This window comes from Nerophis lumbriciformis, linkage group LG11 (genome assembly GCF_033978685.3).
Source record: "Nerophis lumbriciformis linkage group LG11, RoL_Nlum_v2.1, whole genome shotgun sequence".
Taxonomy (NCBI): domain Eukaryota; kingdom Metazoa; phylum Chordata; class Actinopteri; order Syngnathiformes; family Syngnathidae; genus Nerophis; species Nerophis lumbriciformis.
This window is the reverse complement of record NC_084558.2, coordinates 41,631,296-41,643,327: the sequence shown is the minus strand read 5'-3', so window position 1 is coordinate 41,643,327 and position 12,032 is coordinate 41,631,296. Positions and strand designations below refer to the sequence as shown.

The following is a 12,032-nucleotide window of genomic DNA, read 5'->3' as shown; positions in this document are numbered from 1 at the left end:
AAGCGATGCCTTAATTCCCCCGGGCTGCATTTTCTTCTCAATACAACACTGGCCTCGAAACAGGAGTTCAAAACATTCACAGAGGTCTTTACTGTTCCTCCTTTCTCATCCTCCTAAAAAGAGCTCCCCCGCCCGCGGACAAACAACATCTCCACTCTCGGTGGCAAGCCAACAGACGCTTTTATTTTCAGTTTCCGCCTGCCGACCACATCAAAAACGGCTCTTGTTCACTCTTTTTTTTCCCCCCGCTTTGAACTCATCCGTCTACTGATCCACCGTCGCGTCCAGAAAGCGTTGGGAGTACACGCTTTGATCTGCGCTCATTTCCCAACCCCCACACGCCGATTCATTGCTAATGAAGAAATAAGGCTGGTGATATTTCCCCACAAGGGCGCACTTTAATTCGTCCTGCCCCGTAATTAAACTGTCTGGTTGCGACGAAGCATGAATCCAGCGGGAGGCTCATAAAAAAAATGGATGACAGGAGCTGGGGAGAAAAAGCTAATGAATGGTCTGTTTTGGCTGGAATTTCCAAATCCCTGAAAAATAAATACAGTAAGGAACACCTTGTTGGCCTTGTATACTAATATACCCTTCCTAACGCAATTCTCTACCACTGAAGGTGGAACTGTGTATTATTACACCATAATATATCACTTATTATAAAATGCCCTGTCATTAATTAATCGCTGTGGACTTAGACTTGGAGAGGAGAGGAACACACACACTTCCCCTCCTATCTCTGTTGTCCTCTCCTCTCCTCTTTTTTTTTTTTTTTTTTTTTTAAATTAATGTATCAAAAATAATTGTTAACGTTTTTCAGAGCATCAACAGGACTTTTGTGTGAGTGCGCGCGTGTTGACAGTTTATGTCAGGTTCAAACACTGATGACATCTATTAAACAAGACAAGTAGCAAAGAATTAAACAGAGACAGAATTAAATTTGGCTCAAATGAGGAGAGACGCCTGGACACTGTACCTTTGCACAGTGTCTCAACACGCTCTGACGAAAGATTGTACGTCTCCTCTTTTATTTGGAATTTGCCTGATTACATGGCAACAGCTGTTTCTAAGGGACGTGGGTCGTAAACAGCCATCGCCTTTGATTACAACAGTTCAAAAGAAAAGGTCGTAAAACAGTTCAAAGAAGAGGTCGTAAAACAGTTCACAGAAAAGGTCGCCTTGAGGGGAGTCAGGCCCTGCTTCCTCTCCGCTTTTGTAGTTCTTGGGTCAAGACAATATCTTTCTGTTGATTACAATACGTGAAAGAAACAGAACATCTTCATGTTGCTTCATGTTGCTTCCCATCCTACACAGTGGAGTTTTGGTAGGATTAAAGACAACTTTTGTCCTCTCGCCGGGAACTCAATGTAACACAAAGTTTTGTGATAACTTAGATACAATTATTCTAACAGTTTAGCTTGCCGTTGTTGTTGCGTAGTTTTTGATAATAAAGAGATTGTTGATGCCTTACCCCCTTATGTTTGATATGCCCGGTATATATACAGTAGAATCTCATTTTACAAACTTAATTGATTCTTGAACATGGTTCACAAACCAAAAAGACTGAATAGTGAAGCAGAGTACCCTATAAGACAGGGTGTTTTTCAACCACTGTGCCGTGAGATATTGTCTGGTGTGCCGTGGGAAATTATGCAACTTCACCTAATTGGTCCAAAAAATATTTTTTGCAAATCAATAATTATAACAATGTGCCATTGTCTAGTGCAGTGTTTTTCAACCTTTTTTGGTATGTAAAAGGTATGTAACGCTTAAACCAAAAATGAACAAAAGGCAAGTCCCGCTAGGAAAAGGCACTGAAGCATAGGGATTGTTATGCAAAACAAAAGTAAAACTGAACTGGCTACAAAGTAAACAAAAACAGAATGCTGGACGACAGCAAAAACTTACAGCGTGTGGAGCGGAGATGGCGTCCACAAAGTACATCCGTACATGACATGACAATCAACTCAACAGTGTCCCCACAAAGAAGGATAGCGTACGCACAACTTAAATAATCTTGATTGCGAAAACAAAGCAAGTGCGGGCAATAGAACTCAAAGGAAGGCGTGACGCTGCTCCAGGAGAACACCAACAAAACAGGAACGGTCGCCAAATTAACAGCGCAAGACAGAAACTAAAGCACTACACACAGGAAACAACAACAAACTCAAAATAGGGCACTACAACCTGGTGGAGTTTCATTTTTTAACCTTTTCTGCTGGTGGTATGCCTCCATATTTTTTTTTTTATGAAAAAAATGTGCCTTGGCTCAAAAAAGGTTGAAAAACACTGCCCTAAGAAACAATGTAAACATGAATAATTGGTTTGAGTCTCGACAAAAGTCCATATTTATTAAAAAAAAAAAAAATGCACACTTTGAGACACTATAATGTGTATACTGTAAACTAAATTTTGTTCGGGGCCACAAAAACCCTAAAAACATGGCCCTGGATGCAGGTATTAATAATAATAGGCTGTGTAGAAAAACAAGCCTAATTAATCATGTGTGTATGTCATTTCCAAAGGGCTGCCTGCGAGCATTAGCGTGTTAACATTATCAGCATAGGTGGGTCATAAATGGAACATATAAAACTAGGCCAGCAACTATCGATTATTTTAGTAATCGAGTACACTTATCGATTTAATAAATCGGATAAAACACACTTTTATAACCTCAATACGATTTTTCTAATCGATTAAACTAGAGATATTATCGGCCGATAAATGCTTTAAAAGGTAATATCGGAAATGATCGGTATCTGTTTCAAAAAGTAAAATGTATGACTTTTTAAAACGCCAATGTGTACACGGACGTAGGGAGAAGTACAGAGTGCCAATAAACCTTAAAGGCACTGCCTTTGCGTGCCGGCCCAATCACATAATATCTACGGCTTTTCACACACACAAGTGAATGCTTGGTCAACAGCCATACAGGTCACACTGAGGGTGGCCGTATAAACAACTTTAACACTGTTACAAATATGTGCCACACTGTGAACCCACACCAAACAAGAATGACAAACACATTTCGGGAGAACAGCCGCACCGTAACACAACATAAACACAACAGAACAAATACCCAGAACCCCTTGCAGCACTAACTCTTCCGGGATGCTACAATATACACCCCCCCCCCCCCCCCGCACCCCCAAACCCGCCCACCTCAACATCCTCATGCTCTCTCAGGGAGAGCATGTCCCAAATTCCAAGCTGCTGTTTTGAGGCTTGTTAAAGAAAAATAATGCACTTTGTGACTTCAATAATAAATATGGCAGTGCCATGTTGGCATTTTTTTTTCCATAACTTGAGTTGATTTATTTTGGAAAACCTTGTTACATTGTTTAATGCATCCAGCGGGGCATCACAACAAAATTAGGCATAATTATGTGTTAATTCCACGACTGTATATATCGGTATCGGTTGATTTCGGAATCGGTAATTAAGAGTTGGACAATATCAGATATCGGCAAAAAAGCCATTATCGGACATCTCTAGATTAAACGTTGCAGCCCTATAAAAAACCTCTCATATTTACACAAAAGAAATTGCCTACTTATTCTTACCACTAATGATGTCGTCTGTCTCAGTTACTTGTAATGTTATGTTGTGGATATCATCATCAAGATAGTAATAGAAATTAATGACATCCCTGCGGCTGTAGCACACTCCACACTTCTCCCTTTCTTCACATATTGCCTCATGCATATTGAGGATGCGTCTTTCATCTGCAGTAAAAAGAAGGCCTTAAAAATTTAAAGAGCCGCTCATTGCTCTTAATAAATGCGTCGATAATACGCAGTGTTGCCTCACTCTGCGTTTTATCGTAGCAAAGCAGCCGTTTACAGAACGGGGCGATGACTCCTGGTTAGGGATGTTCGCAAGCAGGTGCATACTAGCGCCATGTTGATCGTCCCCAACGGCTCTTTAATGAGTTGCGGAGCTCTTTGAGGTGGCTACAGATGAACGATTGTTGCCCTTGGAGCGAACTGAACACATGCATGTGAACGCGGCAGAATGCAAAGTGGAAGTAACCGTTTCCAGAAGATGCGACAAGTCGGCTTTTGTCCGTGAATTTGTCATCATTCGCTGGCTAAGAACACACACACGCTCACCCAATAAATCAATATCCTCCTAAGAGCCGTCGTCCTCTGCGGTGGACGTTTGTGTTTTGCATATCAGGGCTATTTTTTTCCCCAAAATGTGTTTTTCCAACCAAAAAAAACAATGTCTACTGCAGAGGACACGGTTATTAGGGGGCTATTATTATACAGGGGAACCTGTTTCTGTTGGTCCTGTTCATATCAACAAACTCAAGTCTCAGCCGGGTGTATTCTCATGACTAAAAGTGCCCACTTTTGTCGACTTTTGACCATTTTTTGTCTACTTTTGCCAAAAAATGATCGCAAATATACTCTTTAAGTATCAGGGCATTCAGTCGATCGCAACTAGACTGTTTGGTTTGTCTTAGAAAACATCCAGGGCCACTTCATCAGTTCATGCTGATAGACTTGGATTGGTTGGGGGGGGGTCCAATTTTTTTCATATTTGAATGGAATTTTTATTATTTTTAATAGATTGAAAAAAATCAAACATTGATTTTTACATTTTTAATTTTTTTAATTTTTTGTCCTGTCCAGCCACTCAGGCAAATCAAATTGTTGATTTAGATGCCCGTATCTGCTGTACACATTTACTTTAGAAAAGAGAAGTGTTGGATACTTCTCTTGTTGCCTTCTTTGTATTTGATATATGTACTTAACAAAAAAGGGGAAACAACTGAAAACATGTTTTACAGAAAAAGGTGTTATGTTTAACAGAGGGAGTTGACGACACAGACACCAGGGGACAGTAAAGCTCTAGGATTTATTATATATATATATATATATATATATATATATATATATATATACATACATACAGGTAAAAGCCAGTAAATTAGAATATTTTGAAAAACTTGATTTATTTCAGTAATTGCATTCAAAAGGTGTAACTTGTACATTATATTTATTCATTGCACACAGACTGATGCATTCAAATGTTTATTTGATTTAATTTTGATGATTTGAAGTGGCAACAAATGAAAATCCAAAATTCCGTGTGTCACAAAATTAGAATATTACTTAAGGCTAATACAAAAAAGGGATTTTTAGAAATGTTGGCCAACTGAAAAGTATGAAAATGAAAAATATGAGCATGTACAATACTCAATACTTGGTTGGAGCTCCTTTTGCCTCAATTACTGCGTTAATGCGGCATGGCATGGAGTCGATGAGTTTCTGGCACTGCTCAGGTGTTATGAGAGCCCAGGTTGCTCTGATAGTGGCCTTCAACTCTTCTGCATTTTTGGGTCTGGCATTCTGCATCTTCCTTTTCACAATACCCCACAGATTTTCTATGGGGCTAAGGTCAGGGGAGTTGGCGGGCCAATTTAGAACAGAAATACCATGGTCCGTAAACCAGGCACGGGTAGATTTTGCGCTGTGTGCAGGCGCCAAGTCCTGTTCGAACTTGAAATCTCCATCTGCATAGAGCAGGTCAGCAGCAGGAAGCATGAAGTGCTCTAAAACTTGCTGGTAGACGGCTGCGTTGACCCTGGATCTCAGGAAACAGAGTGGACCGACACCAGCAGATGACATGGCACCCCAAACCATCACTGATGGTGGAAACTTTACACTAGACTTCAGGCAACGTGGATCCTGTGCCTCTCCTGTCTTCCTCCAGACTCTGGGACCTCGATTTCCAAAGGAAATGCAAAATTTGCATGGTTGGGTGATGGTTTGGGGTGCCATGTCATCTGCTGGTGTCGGTCCACTCTGTTTCCTGAGATCCAGGGTCAACGCAGCCGTCTACCAGCAAGTTTTAGAGCACTTCATGCTTCCTGCTGCTGACCTGCTCTATGGAGATGGAGATTTCAAGTTCCAACAGGACTTGGCGCTTGCACACAGCGCAAAATCTACCCGTGCCTGGTTTACGGACCATGGTATTTCTGTTCTAAATTGGCCCGCCAACTCCCCTGACCTTAGCCCCATAGAAAATCTGTGGGGTATTGTGAAAAGGAAGATGCAGAATGCCAGACCCAAAAACGCAGAAGAGTTGAAGGCCACTATCAGAGCAACCTGGGCTCTCATAACACCTGAGCAGTGCCAGAAACTCATCGACTCCATGCCACGCCGCATTAACGCAGTAATTGAGGCAAAAGGAGCTCCAACCAAGTATTGAGTATTGTACATGCTCATATTTTTCATTTTCATACTTTTCAGTTGGCCAACATTTCTAAAAATCCCTTTTTTGTATTAGCCTTAAGTAATATTCTAATTTTGTGACACACGGAATTTTGAATTTTCATTTGTTGCCACTTCAAATCATCAAAATTAAATGAAATAAACATTTGAATGCATCAGTCTGTGTGCAATGAATAAATATAATGTACAAGTTACACCTTTTGAATGCAATTACTGAAATAAATCAAGTTTTTAAAAATATTCTAATTTACTGGCTTTTACCTGTATGTATGTATGTATGTATGTATATATATATACATTAATTAGGGATGTCCGATAATGGCTTTTTGCCAATATCCGATATTGTCCAACTCTTTAATTACCGATACCGATATCAACCGATACCGAAATCAACCGATATATGCAGTCGTGGAATTAACACATTATTATGCCTAATTTGGACAACCAGGTATGGTGACAATAAGGTACTTTTAAAAAAAATTAATAAAATAAGTTAAATGAATTAAAAACATTTTCTTGAATAAAAAAAAAAGTAAAAAAATATAAAAACAGTTACATAGAAACTAGTAATGAATGAAAATTAGTCAAATTAACTGTTAAAGGTTAGTACTATTAGTGGACCAGCAGCACGCACAATCATGTGTGGTTACGGACTGTATCCCTTGCTGACTGTATTGATATATATTGATATATAATGTAGGAACCAGAATATTAATAACAGAAAGAAACAACCCTTTTGTGTGAATGAGTGTGAATGAGTGAGGGAGGTTTTTTGGGTTGGTGCACTAATTATAAGTGTCTCTTGTGTTTTTTATGTTGATTTAATAAAACAAAAAATAATAAAAAACAAAACAAAAAACATACCGATAATTAAAAAAAACGATACTGATAATTTCCTATATTATATTTTAACGCATTTATCGGACATCCCTAATAATAATCAAAAGCAATACTAACTAAACTATAGAATGGAGTGTGTGACAACATCCACGAGGGGTGTATGTGTGTTTGATTATGTGTGTAATTAATTGTTGTGTATTACCGTGATGTGCTGGGCGAGAGGAGGAACAATGCAGGAAGACAGTCCGTGGGGCAGGCAGATGATCCAGGGCGAGAGAGAGGCGTCAGAGTCAGTGTCCATACGAGGGGGTCGAGGATCGAGGAAGGCAGTCAGAATCCAGAGGGGAACGACAGGAGATCCAACAGGTAAAACTCGGGAAAACACTGTGGGAGGACAACAAGGACATCAGACAAAGAGCGAAACGCAGAGAGCAAAACAAAGAGCATAAAGCTTGAGTCGGCTTACGGTCCACCGTAGAGACCTAAGTGCCCGCCCTGGCCGGGAAAAAAGGTGAAATAACTGAAAACATGTTTTATATTCCAATTCCTTCAAAATAGCCACTCTTTGCTCAGATTACTTTTTTGTACACTCTTGGCATTCTCTCGATGAGCTTCAAGAGGTAGTCACCTGAAATGGTTTTCACTTCACAGGTATGCTTGAAGCTCATCGAGAGAATGGCAAGAGTGTGCAAAACAGTAATCGGAGCAAAAAGGGTGGCTATTTTGAAGAAACCAGAATACAAAACAAGTTTTCAGTTACCGTTTTTTCGGACTATAAGTCGCAGTTTTTTTCATAGTTTGGGGGGTGCAACTTATACTCAGGAGCGACTTATGTGTGAAATTATTAACACATTACCGTAAAATATCAAATAATATTATATAGCTCATTCACGTAAGAGACTAGACGTATAAGATTTCATGGGATTTAGCGATTAGGAGTGACAGATTGTTTGGTAAACGTATAGCATGTTCTATATGTTATAGTTATTTGAATGACTCTTACCATAATATGTTACGTTAACATACCAGGCACCTTCTCAGTTGGTTATTTATGCCTCATATAACGTACACTTATTCAGCCTGTTGTTCACTATTCTTTATTTATTTTAAATTGCCTTTCAAATGTCTATTCTTGGTGTTGGGTTTTATCAAATACATTTCCCCCAAAAATGCGACTGATACTCCAGTGCGACTTATATATGTTTTTTCCCTTCTTTATTATGCATTTTCGGCTGGTGCGACTTATACTCCGGAGCGACTTATACTCTGAAAAATACGGTATTTCACCTTTCTTTGTTAAGTACATAACTCCACATGTGTGTGTGGGGGGGTCAAACATTTTTTATATTTGAATGGAATTGCAACTATTTTTAATCGATTTAAAAAAAAATCAAACATTGATTTTTTAAATGTATTTATTTTTTTTCTATTTTTTTGTCCTGTCCAGCCACTCGGGCAAATCATATTGTTGATTTAGATCCCCTTATCTGCTGTACAGACTTACTTTAGAAAAGAGAAGTGTTGCATACTTCTCTTGTTGCCTTCTTTGTATTTGACATTATTAAATGTTTGGGCAGAATTTTAGTAGTTAATCATATAAGAATAATATTAAAAAAGTGTTGATTTTGAATTCAAAATCGTCTTGAATCGGATCATTACCCTCAAATCATGTGGTGCCTAAAGATTCGCAGCCCTATTGGTCAGATCTGGTATTAGACCTAGACTCAGGGGCGCCGAAAAGGGGGGGTAAAGGAGACGGATTCTAGGGGCCCATGATGGAGGGGGCCCCAGAGAGGCCCCTAATGATGATGAAATTATAATACAGAAAAAATAATGACACTGTGTTGGGGGCCCTGTAAAGATTCTTTTCATGGGGCCCAAAATCCCTAGCGGCGCCCCTGCCTAGACTGGTCAGATCTAGTCTAGCAGCTGGTGCCAAAACCCTAAAATATTTCTAACCCAAACACCAGGAGGGTGTGCCTGGGCACTTCTTCTCAGAAAAACCAAACAGTCCAGTTGCGATCGATTGACTGCCCTGAGGATACAATGACCTGGATGAATGAGAACATCCATAGACATACACTTAAATTCATACATTTGTCTTGAACTTCATTAGACTTCATTTGAAGGACACATGCACTCTGCCTGACTATCACTATCCATTGTTTTGGGGACATTCATGTGTGTTCTGATATGTGTAATCCTTTGAAAAGAATAATGTCTCCGAATGTGGAGCCTCAAGCTCTCTTAAGAATGGTACAAAGGTCTAATTCTTAAAAAGAAGGAACTAGCCTCAGATATGAATATATTAAAAATCATAATAATCATTTTAATTAGCTATGCATCTTTCATCACTTCGTTTTCCTTGACTGGTCCCCACCCTTGTGAACATTCTTTGACCATGGACTCTTTGACCCAGTGGACTTGTCTGCATTGGGTCAAAGGACACTTTTGCAGGAGTGGGACCGAGGCTCTAACATTTACCTGAGACCTGTTTAATAAATGCTTGTGAAATCTTCCGGAAGACCCGACCTCAGACTGTTCAAAAAAAGAACACGGGTAGAGTGTCGAACACAGTGGTGTCCAAACTACGGCCCGCTAAATGTCATGGGTTTAACAAGGAATCTGTCACCAGGCTAGGGTTGTACGGTATACCGGTAGTAGTATAGTACCGCGATACTAATTAATCATATTCGGTACTATACCGCTTCTGAAAAGTACCGGTCCGCCACGACATTTGTGGTATCATCCAAAACTAATGTAAAGTATCAAACAACAGAAGAATAAGTGATTATTACATTTTAACAGAAGTGTAGATAGAACATGTTAAAAGAGAAAGTAAGCAGATATTAACAGTAAATGAACAAGTAGATTAATAAGTCATTTTCTACCACTTGTCCTTAATAATTTTGACAAAATAATAGAATGGGGAATGACATAATATGTTACTGCTTATGTCAGCAGACTAATTAGGAGCCTTTGTTTGCTTACTTACTAATAAAAGACAAGTTGTCTTGTATGTTCAGTCTTTTATTTAAGGACAAACTTGCAATAAGAAACATATGTTTAATGTACCGTAAGATTTTTTGGTTAAAATAAAGCCAATAATGCAATTTTTTGTGGTCCCCTTTATTTAGAAAAATACCGAAAAGTATCGAAATAATTTTGGTACCGGTACCAAAATATTGGTATCGGGACAACACTAATATATATATATATATATATATATAAAAATCCATCCATCCATCCATTTTCTACCGTTTATTCCCTTCGGGGTCGCGGGGGCACTGGAGCCTATCTCAGCTACATATATATATATATATATATATATATATATATATATATATATATATATATATATATATATATATATATATATATATATATATATATACATATACATACACACACAGTATATATATATATATATATATATATGTATGTATATATGCATATATATATGTATATATATGTATGTATATATGCATATATATATGTATATATATGTATGTATATATGCATATATACATATGTGTATATGTATATATATATATATATATATGTATATATATATATATATATATATATATATATATATATATATATATATATATATATATATATATATATATATATATATATATATGTATGTATATATATATATATATATGTATGTATATATGCATATATATGTATATATCAGTGACGTGCGGTGAGGTTCATGACTGGTGAGGCACTGACTTCATCACAGTCAGATTTACAAACATATGAACCCTAAAGAGTATCTTATTCACCATTTGATTGGCAGCAGTTAACATGCAAGAATTCAACATAGTTGCCACGATTGGTAGAGCCTGTACTTTCATCATTTCCACGGAATGCCAGTTGCTAGTGATGGGTTGATGAGGCGTCATGAAGCGTTTCGACACATAGCAAAACGGTATTGATACTGTGTAGATACTGTGTCACTAAATACTGACATCTGCTGGACATTAAAAATCCCTACAGGCAACCTATGGACCGACTCAACTGACACAGATTTTATGACCTAGTATATACAATAATATAAACCAAGTCATTGTATTTCATTTAGGATTATTTCATATCTTCATTTAAATAAAAATATCTTTTTATCTTTTTAGATACAGTCAATAAATAATGTGAACATGTATCATAACATGGAAATCTAAGAGAACGTGTTGTGAATGCGGATGCTTGTGGACTGGGAATTTATTTTTATTATTTTTATTTTTTTTTACACATTTTTATTTAAAAAAAAACAGTTTTTCCAACGTATTAAATTTTAGACGATTTCTCTTAGTTATTATTTCTCCGGCTGTAGAAAAGACCCGCTCACAGGGCACAGAGGAGGCGGGAGTGCGACACAGTTCGCGTATCGGTCACGTGACCAAAACAGCTCATGATCGGTCACGTGACTTTCTAAAAGCGGTACGCGCACCGACACAGGGTTTTGCTCTATGAGCTCGACGCATGCGCCGATGCATCGGTGTTGCCGGACCCATCACTACCAGTTGCTGTTTGGCGAGGAAGCAGGTGACATTGATGAGGTCTTTTAAAATCTCACGGTTCTCCTTTACCTTAGCATTGTGGGTGCTGATGTTGAGTCTTCGCTGTTCATCCAAAGCCAAGTCTATCCTGGATATCCCGACCGTTTTGAGCGCGATCTGGCTTTGAATGTGAGTGGTCGACCGCTCATGTTTGATGAGGCTTCTCTCATCAAGACTATTTCATCTCTACAGGCCTGTTTCATGAGGGGGGGTACCCTCAATCATCAGGAGATTTTAATGGGAGCATTCGCATACCATGGTTTATATAGGGCACAGAGTGGGTGGGTACAGGCTGGCCTAGGGGCGTGGTGATTGGCTCATGTGTTACCTAGGAGGTGTTTCCGTCTATGGCGGCATGTTGTTACAATTTCGCTGCGCT

General features: G+C 38.5%; 1 protein-coding gene and 1 long non-coding RNA gene across 2 annotated transcripts in view; one reads left to right on the top strand and one right to left on the bottom strand.

Moving 5' to 3' along the window:
* Nucleotides 1–11,806, bottom strand: part of LOC133610378 (uncharacterized) — a 16,438-nt gene extending 4,632 nt beyond the window's left edge. The window contains exons 1-2 of the long non-coding RNA XR_012050721.1: nucleotides 11,684–11,806; nucleotides 7,288–7,469 (exon numbers count right to left, since the gene is read on the bottom strand). This is a non-coding gene — a long non-coding RNA (uncharacterized lncRNA). The remainder of the gene's footprint in view (nucleotides 1–7,287; nucleotides 7,470–11,683) is intronic.
* The window catches only part of LOC133610373 (testican-2-like), a 62,166-nt gene that overhangs the window by 5,196 nt on the left and 44,938 nt on the right, over nucleotides 1–12,032 (top strand). The gene's annotated exons all lie outside the window — the stretch shown is intronic.